The sequence below is a fragment of the Microcaecilia unicolor genome, unplaced genomic scaffold, assembly GCF_901765095.1.
Source record: "Microcaecilia unicolor unplaced genomic scaffold, aMicUni1.1, whole genome shotgun sequence".
NCBI classification, from domain to species: Eukaryota; Metazoa; Chordata; class Amphibia; order Gymnophiona; family Siphonopidae; genus Microcaecilia; species Microcaecilia unicolor.
Genome location: NW_021963015.1, coordinates 303,761 through 321,095, shown reverse-complemented (window position 1 = coordinate 321,095; position 17,335 = coordinate 303,761). Strand labels below are relative to the sequence as shown.

The following is a 17,335-nucleotide window of genomic DNA, read 5'->3' as shown; positions in this document are numbered from 1 at the left end:
CCATCATAGCACATTAAATGTTCCGCCTCCTTAAATAGTGTATGTACATACAACAATGCCTACCATGGCTGTGCTGATAGTTATTGGTTGTAATTAGTTTTACCCCCAAGCCCTGGGTGCCAACATATATACTTAAATGTGTATAGAAAATTACTTTTCATATACTCATTTATGACAATAGCTCTTCGATATACATAGCACACTGCATACTACAATGCTAAAGGAACAGGAGATACAGCTGTACTATTTTGTAACCATAAGGAGATTTACAGAACCATGTGCTCAGACAGCGGCAAAGCAGATATGTAACAGCCCTACCTAAATATGTAATTTCACATATATAATACTACACACTATCACCTTGTATTTGTTTCTCTAACGGACTAGGCGAAAGTCTTTACGGTACTATGTAAGCCACATTGAGCCTGCAAATAGGCGAGAAAATGTGGGATACAAATGCAACAAATAAATAAATAACCAAATTATTTTGAAATAATTCAGAAATTACATATAAAGTTTACTTCCCTTGAGGATAACAGTCAGACCCTCAACCATTCTTCTAACTTTTGGAGATTCCTTCTCATTGTTTCTACTCTCCCCAAGGTATCCACTCAATTGGCTATCTTCATGTCATCCGCAAAAAGGCAAACCTTTCCTTCCAACACTTCAGCAATATCTCTCACAAATATATTGAACAGAATAGATCTCAGCATCAACCCCTGAGGAGCTCCACTGCGAAGAGGGACCACATCCGCTCGTCTCCAATCTCGCGGAACCTCTTCAGTCTCTAAAGATCTATTAAATAAATCTTTAAGAGGTCCCATTAGGACCTCTCTGAGCTCTCTCAGTATCCCAGGTATCCCAGTATCCCATCCAGCCCCATAGCTTTGTCCACCTTCAGATTCTCCAGCTGTTTATAAACTCTTTCTTACGTAAACGGCGCAGTATCCACTCCATTCCCAGATATTCCCTTGGCAGCCAACTGCGGTCCTTCACCTGGATTTTCCTCCATAAACATCTAAGAGAAGTAATTGTTTAGCACATTCGCTTTATCCTCCTCACTCTCCACATAGCCACCCATCATCATCTTTCAGTCTTGCAATTCCATTCCTAACTTTTCTCCTATCTCCAATATATTTGAAAAAGGTCTTGTCACCTCTCTTTTCATCTTTAACCATTTTTTCTTCCACTTGCGCTTTCACTAGCTGTATTTCCCTCTTCACTTCTTTGAGCTTAATCCGAGAATCTTTTCCGTGATCCTTTCATTGCGTTCTTTTGTATTTCTTGAACAAAGCCTCTTTTGCTCTTATTTTTTCAGCTACTTGTTTGGAGAATCATATAGGCTTCATGTTTCTCTTGTTTTTGTTTACTTTCCTTGCGTAAAGATCAGTTGCCATATTTATAGCAGCCTTTAGCTTTGACCACTGATTTTCTACTTCTCCTATGCCTTCCCATGCCAACAGCTCCTTCTTCAGGTATTCCCCCATTTTATCAAAATCAATATGTTGAAATCCAGTACTTTGAGTTTTGTGCGTCCACACTCCGCCTTCACCCTTATATCAAACCATATCGTGTGATCACTATTACATAGGTGGGCACCCACCTGGATACTGGAAACACTTCCTCCACTCATGAGCATTAGATCCAGTATCAACCCTTCCCTCGTGAGTTCCGCCACGATTTGTCTGAGCAAGGCACTTTGACAGACGTCCACAATATCCCTACCTCTTTCCGATTCTGCAGATGAGACGTTCCAATCCACATCAGACAAGTTGAAATCTCCCAACAGTAGCACCTCCCCTTTCATAACAATCTTTTGAATATCTTCTATCAGATCCTTGTCTAACTTCTCTGTTTATGCCGGAGGTCTGTAGATAACCCTCTTGTGGAAACAGATTCCATCTTCTCTTTCCAGGATGATCCATAAAACTTCTTCCTTTCCCCAGGTTCCCCACATTGCAGCCGCTCTGACACTGCCTCTCACATACAGCACCACTCCTCCACCTCTTCGGCCCTCGCTATCCTTCCTAAAAAGATTATAGCCTAATATAGTCGCATCCCATTCGTGGGAATCATTGAATCACATCTCTGTAATAGTAACAATATCCAAGTTTTCTTCAAACATCAGGGCTTGCAAGTCTTGAACCTTTTTACCTAGACTACGAGAATTTGTACGCATTGCTTTACATGTGCTTAGTGAGTTTAGGTGGTTTTCTATATTTACATGACCTTTCCCTCTGCCATCATGTTTACTCCAGGGGTGACTTTCTGAATTTCCTTGCTTCCTTTTGTCACCCCTGCCTTCTAGTTTAAATGTCTGGAAACATACTGTCTGAATTTCTCCCTACGGATCCTTTTTCCCATCACAGAAAGATGTAGCCCATCATTACAGTACAGCCTGCTATTTTTCCACATACTACCCCATGCTCTTATATATCTAAAACTTTCTTCTTTACACCAAGACTCGAGCCACTTATTGAAATCCACTGTTTTGCGTAGTTTTTCCTCTCCCTTCCCCATGTGGGAATTATTTCAGAAAAACCCACAGTCCAAAAAAGATTTCAGTCCCTCCCCAAGCTTCTGGAACGTTCTCTGTGCTGTAAACTTGCTATTGTTGGCCAAGTCATTTGTCCCCAGGTCAATTACATCAGTATTTCAAGCCTTGCTGTCTTCTCGGATCACTTTCAGTATTTGGTCGGTACATCTGGTAGCTGAATATCCTGGAAGGCATTTCACTAGGTTGGAACCCTTGAACCGTATTCCTAAGTTAATGCCTCTGATAATGGAGTCTCCGAGCAGTAAGAGTTTTCTGCTTTTCACTAATCTGTCATTGTCTGGGGGATGTTTCTTGGGTTGTGCTACTTTCATTGCCTCTCATTCCACCACAGTACTTCTTTTCTAAGCATCATAATGATGCAACGCAGCAAAAGAATTTGACAGGGGAAAAGGCTGGGAGGGTGAGTGCTTCTGTATCACACATCTTAGTCTACCAGAGCCTACTGTGACCCATCTATTCCACTGTTTCATTCTCTGTGGCAGTGGTGGTGGCAAATTGGCTGGGAATTGAGTAATCCTGGATACTCTTTTAGTTGTAGCTAATTCCTTCTTGAGTTTGTTGATCTCTTCTTTCAAAGCTGATATTTGGAGACAGATAGGACAAGCTCTAAGGCTCCAGATAGTCTGCCTTAGAATTAAAACAGAACATGTATTGCACTGAATGAAGGTCATATTGATGTGATTCACAAGTCTGAAAAGGTGAACTATGATAGGGGATAATGGAGTAGGATTGACCAATTATGGTGTAATGAAGATACTTGGCCCTTAATTGCCCTATATAAAGGGATTTCACCTGGGAGGGGGGAGGAAACTATAAAGTCAGACCTTCTGCAAGTGAAAAGACAGATCTGTTTTTTTTTTTTAAATAAGAAGAATAGAAGCAGGTAGAGCCAGCAGATTATCAGGAAGATATTAAGATAGACACAGTTAACACCAGTTTACAATCAAGCCAAGTCTGAAAATGCCCAGCATAGCTCAGACAGCTCACAAGGTAAACTTAAGGTAAAATTATGTATAATCATACCTGATAATTTTCTTTCCATTAATCATAGCTGATCAATCCATAGACTGGTGGGTTGTGTCCATCTACCAGCAGGTGGAGATAGAGAGCAAACTTTTGCCTCCCTATATGTGGTCATGTGCTGCCGGAAACTCCTCAGTATGTCGATATCAAAGCTCCATCCGCAGGACTCAGCACTTAGAGAATTACACCCACGAAGGGACACTCTGCCCAGCTCACCACCGCCGAAACGGGGGAGGGGAATCCGTCCAGCTCATCCCCGCGGAGCGGGGGAGGGACACCACACCCGCCGATGCGGGGGGATCTGGCTTATCCTGCAACCGCAACCGCGGGAGGAGCTGACTGACCCTAACACCGCCGAAGCGGGAGGGGTACAAAACTGCCCTACAGCCGCACGAAGCGGGAGGGAGTGCCGGCAGAATTTTAAGTCTCAATCCAGCCCCGTAAAACGGAGGGGAGAGGAATGCAGCAGCTCACTGTAACACAAACTCGTCTTAACTCTTGAAGAATCCAAGTGAAAAAACTTGAACACGAAGTCTTTCTGAAGTAACTGAAGACTAAACTTGAACCTGAAATGCAACCAGAATAAAAACAATACAGATATCTGGGAGGGGCTATGGATTGATCAGCTATGATTAATGGAAAGAAAATTATCAGGTATGATTATACATAATTTTACCTTCCATATCATCAAGCTGATCAATCCATAGACTGGTGGGATGTACCGAAGCAGTACTCACCCAGGGCGGGACATAGAAATCCCTGACCGCAACACTGAAGCTCCAAACCGGGCCTCCGCCCGAGCAGCCACAGTCAAGCGGTAATGCTTGGAGAATGTATGGGCCGAAGCCCAAGTTGCCGCCTTGCATATCTCTTCCAAGGAGACGGAACCGGCCTCTGCCATCGAGGCCGCCTGAGCTCTTGTAGAGTGAGCCTTCAGCTGGATAGGCGGCACCTTCCCCGCGGCCACATAAGCCGCTGCAATGGCTTCCTTGACCCATCTTGCCACTGTAGGCTTAGCAGCCTGCAGACCCCTACGAGGACCTGTATACAGGACAAACAGATGATCCGATTTCCGGAAATCATTGGTCACTTCCAAGTATCTGATGATGACTCGTCTCACATCCAGAAATTTAAGAGCAGAGTACTCCTCTGGGTAGTCCTCCCTACGAAAGGAAGGGAGACATAGCTGCTGATTCACATGGAAGCGAGAAACAATCTTGGGCAGGAAGGAAGGCACTGTGCGAATAGTCACTCCTGCCTCAGTGAACTGTAGAAAAGGCTCTCGACACGAGAGCGCCTGGAGCTCGGAAACTCTTCTGGCTGAAGTGATAGCCACCAAAAAGACTGCTTTCAACGTCAGGTCTTTCAGAGATGCCCTTGACAAGGGTTCAAACGGCGGCTTCTGCAATGCTCTTAGCACCAGGTTGAGATTCCACGCAGGCACCACTGAGTGCAGAGGAGGGCGCAGGTGATTAACCCCCTTGAGAAAGCGCACCACATCTGGCTGCGAAGCCAGGGAAGCACCCTTCAGGCGGCCCCTGAAGCAAGCCAGAGCCGCTACCTGGACCTTAAGGGAACTGAGCGACAGGCCTTTGTCCAGACCTTCTTGCAGGAACGTCAACACTGAAGAAATTGGAGCAGTGAAAGGAGAAAGAGAGCCTGCTTCACACCACGCTGCAAAGATACGCCAAACCCTGGCGTAAGCAGTAGAAGTAGAGCGTTTCCTCGCTCTCAGCATAGTGGCGATGACCTTGTCTGAAAAGCCCTTCTTCCTCAGACGCTGCCGCTCAATAGCCAGGCCGTAAGACCAAAGGGGGAGGGATCCTCCATCACCACGGGACCCTGATGTAACAGGCCCTGCTCCACTGGCAACCGCAGAGGATCGTCGACTGAGAGCCTGATCAAGACCGCATACCAGGGACGCCTGGGCCAATCCGGACCCACCAGGATTATCCTGCCGGGATGCTTTGCCACCCGGTCTAGTACCCTGCCCAACATGGGCCAGGGCGGGAACACATAGAGAAGCTCTTGTGTCGGCCATTGTTGGAGAAGAGCATCTACTCCCAGGGATCGAGGGTCCCGTCCTCTGCTGAAGAAGCGCGGCACTTGGCAATTGGCCGATGACGCCATCAGATCTAGGCTCGGCTGGCCCCAGCGCTTCGTGATGTCCAAGAACGCCTGAGCAGATAGCTGCCACTCTCCGGGCTCCAAGGTATGGCGACTGAGAAAGTCCGCCTTGACATTCATGACTCCGGCAATGTGGGCCGCTGACAGCTGTTCCAGGTTCGCTTCCGCCCACTGGCATAGACTCATAGCTTCCCTGGCTAGAGGGGCGCTCTTGGTACCTCCCTGGCGGTTGACATAGGCCACAGCCGTGGCATTGTCCGACAGGACCCGTACAGGCTTGAACACCAGTACCGGGATGAACTCCAAAAGCGCCAACCGAATGGCTCTGAGTTCCAGGAGGTTGATAGACCACTTTGCCTCTGCAGGAGACCAGAGCCCCTGCGCTGTCCTTCCCAAGCAGTGGGCTCCCCAGCCCGATAACGAGGCGTCCGTCGTGACGACAATCCACTCTGGGGACACCAGAGGCATTCCCGCAGACAACTTGTCTGTCTGCATCCACCAGCTCAGCGCCTTGCGCACTGCTGGATCCAAGGGAAGACGCACAGCATAATCCTCCGACATCGGAGTCCAGCGCTGCAGCAGAGAGTGTTGTAGTGGTCTCATATGAGCCCTGGCCCAGGGCACTACTTCCATCGTGGCCGTCATAGAGCCCAACAGCTGCACATAGTCCCAAGCCCGAAGAGGAGAGGCTACTAGGAACTGGTCCACCTGAGCCTGAAGCTTGACAATCCGATTGTCTGGCAGGAACACTCTGCCCACTTGGGTGTCGAATCGAACTCCCAGATACTCCAGGGACTGAGTCGGGCGCAGCTGGCTCTTCTCCCAGTTGATGATCCATCCCAGGGAGCTCAAAAGAGCAACTACCCGGTCCACAGCTTTGCCGCACTCTGCATAAGAGGGGGCTCGGATCAACCAGTCGTCCAGATAAGGATGGACTTGTACTCCTTCCTTTCGCAGGAAGGCCGCTATGACCACCATTACCTTGGAAAAGGTCCGCGGAGCAGTAGCCAACCCGAACGGGAGGGCTCTGAACTGGAAGTGTCGGCCCAGGACTGCAAAACGCAGAAAGCGTTGATGAGGAGGCCAGATGGGAATATGCAGGTACGCTTCCTTGATGTCCAAGGATGCCAGGTACTCCCCTGCCTTCACTGCCGCTATAACAGAGCGGAGAGTCTCCATGCGAAAGTGCCGCACTTTCAAGGCCCGATTGACCCCTTTGAGGTCGAGGATAGGCCGGACCGAACCTCCTTTCTTTGGTACCACAAAGTAAATGGAGTAACGCCCCTTGCCAAGCTGACTTTCTGGCACCGGAACGACCGCACCCAGGCGGATCAGATTGTCCAAAGTCTGCTGCACTGCCACAGCTTTGACCGGAGACTTGCAGGGAGAGAGTACAAACCCGTCTCTTAAGGGTCGGCAGAACTCCAGCTTGTAGCCGTCTCTGATGACTTCCAGCACCCAAGCGTCTGAAGTTATTGTGGTCCACTCGCCCAGAAACGAGGACAGCCGTCCTCCAATCTGCACTGGGGCGTGGACCAATACCCCGTCATTGGGTACGAGACCCTGGGGGAGGACCGGAGGGAACAACTCCGGGACGGCGGTCTCTGCGAAAGGAATGCTGCTTGGGGGAGAAATTCCTCTTAAAGGAAGTGGGGGCAGAAGCACCCGACCTGCCCGGGCGGTACCGACGGGCTTCCTGAAACCGTCCTCTGGAGGTACCGGGACGAGCACTCGCCCGAGCCCTGACCTCCGGCAACTTCTTGCCCTTAGACGTGCCGAGATCAGTCACGATTTTGTCCAGCTCGACCCCAAAGAGCAGCTTGCCTTTAAAAGGCAATCTAGCCAGGCGGGATTTTGAGGCGTGGTCAGCAGACCAATGTTTCAGCCAAAGCCACCGCCGCGCAGAGACAGTCTGAGCCATGCCTTTAGCTGAGGCTCTCAAGACATCATACAGCAAGTCTGCCAAATAGGCTAAGCCCGATTCCAGGGCTGGCCAATCATTCCTCAAGAAATGATCCGAGGGGGAAGCCCGCTGCACCATAGTCAGGCACGCCCTGGCCACATAGGAGCCGCAAACTGAGGCCTGCAAACTTAAAGCAGCCGCCTCAAAGGACGACCTTAAAGCCGCCTCCAATCTCCTGTCTTGGGCGTCCTTTAGGGCCGTACCACCTTCCACCGGCAATGCCGTTTTCTTAGTCACCGCAGTGATTAAAGAATCCACGGTAGGCCACAGATAGGCCTCACGTTCACTCACAGCCAAAGGATAGAGGCGGGACATAGCCCTAGCCACTTTAAGGCTCGCTTCTGGGACATCCCATTGAGCCGAAATTAAGGTGTGCATGGCATCATGCACGTGGAAGGTTCTAGGCGGGCGCTTAGTCCCCAGCATAATGGCAGAGCCAACAGGGGCTGAGGGAGAGACGTCCTCCGGAGAGGATATCTTCAAAGTGTCCATGGCCTGTAACAACAGGTTGGGCAAATCCTCCGGGCGAAAAAGCCGCGCTGCAGAGGGGTCATCCGCTCCATCCGAGCGGGGATCCGTCTCCACCAAGGAATCCGCAAAGGACCGTTGGGAGACCTCAGACACGCTGCCCTCATCTACATCGGAGGAGACAAATTCCTCCAAGGCCTGGGAATCAACCCGAGGGCGTTTACCTCTGGGAACCTCAACCTCTTTACCAGAGGAGGGAGCGGGGGCAGCGTTGTGCATGAGGAAGGCCCGATGCAGCAGCAAAACAAACTCGGGGGAGAAACCCCCCAGACTGTGCACCTCCGCAGCCTGGGCAACAGCCCTAGGCGCGCTCTCAACCGGCGCTCGCAGCGGGGGAGAGACATGCTGCGCATCCAAAATGGCGTCCGGCGCGAAACTCCGCGAAGGAGCCGCGCGGGAAGAACGGCTCTTAACTTTAGCCGCTTCTGTGCCGTCGCCCAAATTAAGGGCGTTCATGGCATTAATGTCTCCAACCTCAAGGGCGGCCCAAGAAGAAGCCGTCCGAGCCGCGTGGCCGGCCAAAATGGCGGAGGCGAGGAGCGGGGGATGGGCGTTTATGGCGGGAAAAACCGCCACGCCGGAGGAAGGACCGGGACATGCATCGGTCGCGAAACTGTCACCCACCAAGGGCGAATCCGGCTTGAAGACCCCCGCATCCCCTCTAGAAGCGCTCGAGCGACCCGGGGAGCGACCCTTTGCGCCCTCGCCCTCCGACGCCATGAGCCACGAGGAGAAGAATCGGGGAACCCCCGCCCGCTATAAAAAGGTAAAATTACCTGCTGTCCGCTCCGAGTTGTAACGACCTGGTGTCTCAGTGAGTAGCTGCAATAGACGCTTAAATAAACGTCGAAATAAACGCCTTTAAGGCCGTTCAAAATTTTTTTTTTTTTTTTTTTTTTTTTTTTTTTTTTTTAAACGGAGCCAGCGGGAGGGGGGAGAAAAGGAGGGACCTGGCACCACCAGGTTTGCACTTGCTCAAAAGAGCCCTCAACCCCAGGCACTCAACAAAACCTAAAAATTAGGCTTGGAGGCCTAGCCAGAGCTGCTGCTGTGTGTGACCACCACCTGCTGAGATAGAGAACATACTGGGGAGTTTCCGGCAGCACATGACCACATATAGGGAGGCAAAAGTTTGCTCTCTATCTCCACCTGCTGGTAGATGGACACAACCCACCAGTCTATGGATTGATCAGCTTGATGATATGGAAGTTCTATTTTTTTTTACCACACAGCTGTATACAAACTGCCCCTCCTCATGCAGTGTATGAGTCACCCGATGCTATGTAACCAAATTGATTGAAGACTCTGGAACTAAAGGTTCAAAACACAATTCTAATAAACAAACCTTTCAGACAGACACCAGAGTCACCAAATTCTGTGTAACCAAATTGATTGGATTAAGACACTTTGCACAGGTTCAAAATGCAGCTCAAATGAGAGCACCTTTAAGACAATTAAATCACACATGAAGTGTTGCAATCCGAGGAGTGGTTCAAATAGTATTTTTTTTTTTAGATCTTTGGCTGTGAAAAGGGAAAATTAAGTTCTTACCATGATAATTTTCTTTCCTTTAGTCATAGCAGATGAAGCCATTACGTATGGGTTGAGTCCATCAACCAGCAGGGGGAGATAGAGAGCACTCAATTTTTCTCAGTGCCTCATGGCCAGCTAGCTCCACTGCCTCTTCAGTATTTGAAGCTTCCAAAGCAGTATGGCAAACCGCAATGGGAATAACATGAACTTCCTCACAGCGAACAATGGCCCCTTAACAAGGGCATGAACTCAAAAAAGGAGGGAATGAACTCATCCTCCTGGAGGGAATAAACTCGTCCTCCACTTTGTATAAACGGAGGGAATACTTGCATCCTCCTGGAGAGAATAAACTCATCCTCCCAAAACATGAACTGGAGGGAATGAACTCATCATCCTCCTATAACTGTAACAAGAATCCTGAAGACTGTTTTCCGACTCCCCAAGGAAGGAATATAACTTCAGGAAACAAGAGCAGCACCTAAAATCAGAATCACTGCAATACAGACAATCATACAGGGAGGGCTCATGGCTTCATCTGCTATGACTAAAGGAAAGAAAATTATCATGGTAAGAACCTAATTTTCCCTTCATTATCATCAAGCAGATGAAGCCATTACGTATGGGATGTAACAAAGCAATCCCTAAATAGGGTGGGAACAAGCCACACCACGCGCTAGCACCTGTGCTCCAAAACGCGCATCCCTCCTGGCAGCCACATCCAGCTTGTAATGTCAGGCGAAAGAGAGCTTAGAAACCCATGTTGCAGCACTGCAAATCTCATGAAGAGATAGTGCTCCAGTTTCCGCCCAGGAAGAGGAAATCGCTCTTGTGGAATGTGCCTTAAAGGCTTCAGGCAGAGCCCGGCCAGACAGCAGATATGCTGAAAAGATAGCTTCTTTGAGCCAACGGGCAATAGTGGCTTTAGACGCTGAAGACCCTCTGCGAACCCTGCAAACAGCACAAAAAGATGATCAGAGGTCCTGAAAGAATTTGTAATTCGCAGATACTGCAACAGAGTCCTGCGCACATCCAAAAGGTGCAACTGCCCAAATGAACCTGGAAACTCCTCAACAAAGGAGGGAAGAAAAACAGGCTGGTTTAGGTGAAACGCTGAAACCACCTTAGGCGTGAAGGAAGGCACGGTCCGAACCGTGACCCCTGACTTTGAGAATTGCAGAAAAGGGTCTCTACAGGACAGTGCCTGGAGCTCTGACACCCGTCTCGCCGAGGTAATGGCCACTAAAAAGACGGCCTTCAGTGTCACATCTTTCTCTGAAGCACGCCGAAGCGGTTCAAAGGGAGCCCCCTGAAGGGCCTTCAATACTAACTCCAGGTTCCAAGCTGGACAAGGTGCCCGCACGGGAGGACGGAGCCGAAGCACCCCTCTAAGAAACCGTGCCACATCTGAATGAGCAGCTAAGGACACGCCTTCAACCTTGCCACACAGGGAGGCCAATGCTGCCACTTGCACCCGCAGGGAATTATAGGCCACCATCCTGCAAAAAGTCCAGAATCGGCAAGACAGGAGCCCGCAACGGAGAAAGCGCTCTTGAAACACACCAGACTTCAAACTGGCGCCAAATCCTGGCATAAGCCACGGAAGTGGAGCACTTACGGGCCTGCAGAAGAGTGGAAATTACCTTGAGTAGCCTTTATCTCTCAATTGCGCCCTCTCAATCGCCATGCCATAAGACCAAAGCGGCAGGCGTCCTCCATGGCCACCGGACCCTGTGACAACAGTTGCGGAACCAGAGGTAACGGAAAGGGAGCCTCCAGCAGCATCTGTCGGAGGTCCACATACCAAGGCCTCCTGGGCCAATCCGGGGCAATGAGCACCACTTCTCCTGGATGCAGCCGAATCCGCAGGAGCACTCACCCTATCAAGGGCCATGGAGGGAAGACATACAGCAAGCCCAGGGGCCAGGGTTGAGCCAAGGCATCCAACCTGGCAGAGCGAGGATCCCTCCGTCTGCTGAAGAAGCACGGGACTTTGGCATTGGAACTGGTCGCCATAAGATCCATCACTGGCTTGCCCCATTTGGCACATATCTGCAGGAATACATCGTCTGCTAGTTCCCACTCTGCTGGATCGATCTGGTGCCTGCTTAGATAGTCGGCTTGCACGTTGCTCTGACCTGCAATGTGAGCTGCTGACAGGGACTGTAGATGCAGCTCGGCCCAGTGGCAAATTTGTTCGGCCTGCGCGGCTAGAGCTCTGCACTGACTTCCGCCTTGTCGATTTATGTAGGCCACTGCTGTCGTGTTGTCTGACATCACTTGAACAGCCAATCCTTCCAGGGTCACTTGAAAGGCCAGAAGAGCCAGAAACACCGCTTTCAACTCCAGGCGGTTGATAGACCACTCCGACTCGTCGGGCGTCCACAGACCCTGGGCATGCGCGCCCCAGCCCTTCAGGCTGGCATCTGTCATCACTAAGCACCAATCGGGGAGCGCCAGCAGCATTCCCCGCCGCAACATGCTGTCCGAGAGCCACCACTCCATACTGAGGCAGGCCGCAGGGAGCCAAGAAAGTCTGTACTGATAATCCTGAGATACTGGAGACCATCGTTGAAGTAGAGAATACTGTAGAGGTCTCAGGTGCGCTCTCGCCCATGGCACCACTTCCAAGGTGGCCGTCATCGATCCCAACAGCTGGACAATGTCCCAAGCTCACGGGCGGGGCATCCTCAGGAGCAGACGGACCTGATTCTGAAGCTTGCACCGCCTTTGTTCGGGAAGAAACACATAGACCGAGGCTGTGTCGAACCTGGCCCCCAAATATTCTAGAGATTGCGAGGGGGTCAGGTAACTTTTGGCCATATTGACAACCCAGCCCAGAGATTGAAGGACTGAAACCACTCTGGCTGTAGCTAGATGACTCTCTTTTTCTGAGTCTGCTCTGATGAGCCAGTCGTCTAGGTACGGTTGAACCCGGATACCCTCTCACCTGAGAAAGGCAGCTACTACCACCATTACCTTGGAGAAGGTTCGGGGAGCTGTGGTGAGGCCAAAAGGCAAGGCCCGAAACTGGAAATGTTTTCCCAACACCGCAAACCGCAGAAACCTCTGGTGCGGGGGCCAAATTGGTATGTGCAAGTAAGCTTCTTTCAGGTCCAGAGACGTGAGAAACTCTCCTGGCTGTACCGCCGCAATGACGGAGCGCAGGGTTTCCATGTGAAAATGCCACACTCTTAAGGACTTGTTAGCTCTTTTAAGTCCAGGATCGGGCGAAAAGACCCGCCTTTTCGTGGCACCACAAAGTAAATGGAGTAGCGGCCTAGACCTTGTTCGGTGGGAGGCACCGGGGTCACAGCCCCTATCTGGCACAGACTATGCAGAGTCTCCTCTACCGCCACCCGTTTGGCGGCAGAACCGCATTGGGACTCCACAAACACGTCTCTCATCGGGGCATCGAATTCTATTCGGTATCTGTCTCTGATCAGGTCCAAGACCCACTGATCTGCGGAGATTTTGGCCCACTCCTCAAAAAAGAGGGAAAGTCTTCCTCTGATGACAGGAAACGAGGAGGGGGCCGGCGCACCATTATTGAGAGGGTCGCCCCTGAACTCCAGGCCTTGAACCGGCAGCTGCGGAACATTTGTCCGAGCGAAAGGAGTTTCTCTGCTGAAAGCGGGCACACGAAGTGAACCCAGCAGCACGCCCCGGGCGGTACCTTCTAGCTTCACGGAAGCGAGGTCTGTAAGAGGAGCGGACCGCCTGACCCTTAGAGGAAGGCTTCAGCCTATCTTTGGGCAAGCGCTGAGGTTTGGAATCCCCCAGGCCTTTAACAATGTTTTCCAGCTCCTCACCAAACAGGAGAAGGCCTTGAAAAGGCAACTTCCCCAACCTTTTCTTAGAGGCCATGTCCGCCGCCCAATGTCGTAGCCAAAGAGTGCGGCGAGCCGCCACTGCTACAGCCATTTGCTTAGCCGAAGCTCTGACCATATCATAAAGGGCGTCAGCTAAAAAGGACAAGGCCGACTCCATCCGCGGAGCCACTGCAGATAAGGTCTCTGCTCCATCACCGGGCTGTTCCACTGCCTGCTGTAACCAAGCCAGGCAGGCTCTAGCAGCATAACAACTGCATGCAGACGCCCGAACAGTGAGACCTGCCAAATCAAAGGACCGCTTCAGAGCTGAATCAAGCCTGCGGTCTTGAATATCCTTCAGGGCAACACCTCCTTCAACAGGGAGGGTAGTTCTCTGTCACAGCCGTGACCAGGGCATCCACTTTAGGCATTGCAAAGCGAGCCAAATGTTCCTCACTCAGAGGGTATAATTGCCCCATAGCCCTGGCAACCTTCAAAGGTCTCTTGGGGTCAGCCCATTGAGCCGAAATAAGCTCTTGGATGGAGTCATGCAAAGGAAAGGCTCGAGCAGGCTTTCTGGTACTAGCCATCCTTGGATTAACCGAGGAGGCTGTGCCACTCCCAGGATCTTCAATCGAGAGGGCTTGTAAAGCATCTGAAATAAGCGCTGGCAGCTCCTCGCAGTGGAAAATCCTCACCGCAGACGGATCCAAGCTCCTGTGGCAATTCTACACCCGACTCTGGCTCCTCAGCCCAAGAAGTTCTGCCAGACCCCTCAGAATCCTCATAGGTCGATCATGGGGGGGAAAGGGGGGTGCGCCACACTCAGAAGGGGAATTAGCCCTTCTGCGTTTATCAGGAGGATAAGAAACAGGCAAAGCCAACTCCAAAAGGCCAGGATCCACCGGGGGGGGGGGGGGGGGGGGGGGGCAGGCAGAGGGTCCGAAGATCCCTGTGGAAGAGCTCTTTTAAGCATGTATGCCCTATGCAGCATTAAAACAAAATCAGGGGAGAAAACCGCTCCCTGACCGCCTGGATCCTGCCCAGGGCTATCAGCTCTATTATTAGCCTCACTCAGAGGACCCCCCCCCCCCCCCGGATTCAGGGCTCTCCGTCGCAACGGAGGTCGCGCCATGTGGAAAATCCAAAATGGCGTCCGCTGCCAGCTCAGAGCGCGAAAGATCGCCGCTCGCCATGCTCGGGCCGGCTCTACCATCTGTACAGCACGAATTACAGAGCCCCGCTGCTGATTTGCACTTGCCACATTTAGAACAGCACTTTACAGTCTCCGCAGCAATCGCCGAAAACGGCGGTAAAATTAAAAAATGGCAGTTCATGCCAAAAATGTCCCAATCGTGGGCCCACCCCGGAGGAGTCAGAAAACACTCTTACCTCACTAGACAGAGTATCACAGCTCCGGTCCTGCAGAAGAATCTCAAGAAAAAAAAAACCTCTTTTCCAAGATCGCTGCACTAAAGCGCAACGCAACTTGAATTATTTATTTTATTTTTAACGCTGTGAAGAAAGCAGAGGTAAAAAAAAAAGAGGTAAATAATAACACTCCGGAGGCTCAGATAAGTGGGAAAGGCGAACCAATGTGCCTGCATCCACTGAGTGGGAAAGGACAGGGAAAAGCAAGCTAATATGTCCACATCCACGGGGGCATGGGTAAGGCAGAGAAAGGGCTGACCTATGTGCCTTCAAAGTGAAGCTGCTATAGCCTCTAAAACCCCAGCTAACAACTGGCAAGCCAGGAGCCACCCCCAGGCAGATTTTTGATGGAGCTCGAAGAAGCTGAAGCCACCCTGCTTGGGGAGATAGAGAATACTGAAGAGGCAGTGGAGCTAGCTGGCTATGAGGCACTGAGAAAAGTTGAGTGCTCTCTATCTCCCCCTGCTGGTTGATGGACACAACCCATACGTAATGGCTTCATCTGCTTGATGACAAGGAAGTGGAACTTACAATCAATTGGGATATGCTCTGTGGTTTTACAGTGGTTATTATCTTATCTGTAAGACCATGCCCAACAAAAAGTGCTGTGAAAGGACTTTGAGGGGAAGAAAACTTCATTAGCAAATGGTTTACCTACTGGGAAATTTAATTTCAATTTGGGAAAAGGTAGACTTGGGGTTAAATAGATAATCAGTATCTTTATTTTAAGTTACTCTGCTTGTTTAGCAAAGGTAGTTTAGGGAATAGTTTAGCATTTAAAGTCTCAGAGTTTCAGATAAAAGCTGTTTTAAAGAATAGGCTAGTTTTTAAAGTTACTGTTTTAGAGTTTACCATAACATCAGTGTAGAGAACAGCTAATAGTCAAAGAAAGCCTAGAGCCAAATTGAAGTTCTTATACAGAAAGCTAAACTCCAGAATCTCTAGGGCAGCATTTTCAGAAGTGATCCCCATTCCACAAGCAGAGACCTTGTGGCAGCCAGAGTTTTGCAGTCTTAATGAATGGATGAGACAACAGAGAAGAGGGGATTTAGATTTATTAAGAACTGGGCAATATTCTTGGAAAGAGGGAGTCTATTTCAAGAAGATGGTGCCAACGTTATTAAAAAAAAAAAAGAGAGAGCAGCTTTTAAACTAGAACCTAAGAGAAAGCAGTCACTCAAAAGTGCATGGTTTGGAGAGTGGTATCTTTGAAGGATACTATCAAAACAGGGAAGTTAGGGCATCCTGATAGAGAGGTTACAACTACTACTACTACTTATTTCTAAAGCGCTACTAGACGTACGCAGTGCTGTACACTTCAACATGAAGAGACAGTCCCTGCTTGACAGAGTATAACAGGCATCTCAGAGACCTGATGGAAGAAGTATGACTATTGAGACACTTAGAAGAGCATAAATTGTAACGCAGTGATGGGGTGGATCAAATTGGAAAGGGGATGGGGGTGGCTCTGGCACTATATATTAAAGAGGTAATTGAGACTACCAGAATAACAATTCAATAAGAAACAGAGTAATGTGGAATCCTTATAGATAGAAGTTCCATGTCTGCAGGGAAAGAAAAATACTGGTATGGCTAGAGTACCATGTTCATCATATTTATCAATGACACATGTTTTAGAATTCTCTGACTCCTGACGCAGGCTGTGTCGAGTCCTTTATTTCTGTGCCACGGATCTTTCTAGACGAACACATTTACAAATTAAAGATTTTTGTGATTGAAGAATCCTTTGCTTCAGTTTAATGGACTTTTGTGAATGAGCACAGCATCTATTTAAGATCTTCATGATTAAATTGGGGATTAGGCTTACTGGATCTAGATTTTTTACAGTAAAGTTTTCCATTACAGTCAAATTGCAGATTGGTTTAAGGGTACTGGCCACTATACTCCCCTGGAATATGAACAGGCTTCTTTTGCTCCTTTATCTCCTGCATGTGTTTTGCATGCCACTGCCAAGCAATTGTCCAGATGTTAAGACCAGTAGTTTGATATCTCCTCTTCGCAGGGTATGGCAATGGCTGTGTTGCAGAAAGCATCTACATAAGAGTGAAACAGCGTGTTTGCCTATATGAGGCAACCAGCATTTTCCAGTGGTTATCTCTAGTAAACCATTTCACTGCTGGGCTCAGAAAGCGGTAACACTGCTTAAACAGTGTGTTGATTATGAGTGCAGGGTTTTATCTTTTGCCCAGCTTCAGGATCAGTACCAAATTTCTTGCACTGATTATTCAGCACTATATTTCTTGCTTACCTAAAGAGGCTCTTACAGCTGATGTGACAGAAGAGATGGAGGAGCTGTTTTACTTTGCAGTGAATGGACTCCATGAGTTTCCTTTTATTATAAAA

General features: G+C 49.5%; 1 protein-coding gene across 1 annotated transcript in view; it reads right to left on the bottom strand.

The window, feature by feature from the left end:
- The window catches only part of LOC115458750 (WW domain-containing adapter protein with coiled-coil-like), a gene marked incomplete at its 3' end in the record, with an annotated part of 100,238 nt that overhangs the window by 40,073 nt on the left and 42,830 nt on the right, over nt 1-17,335 (bottom strand).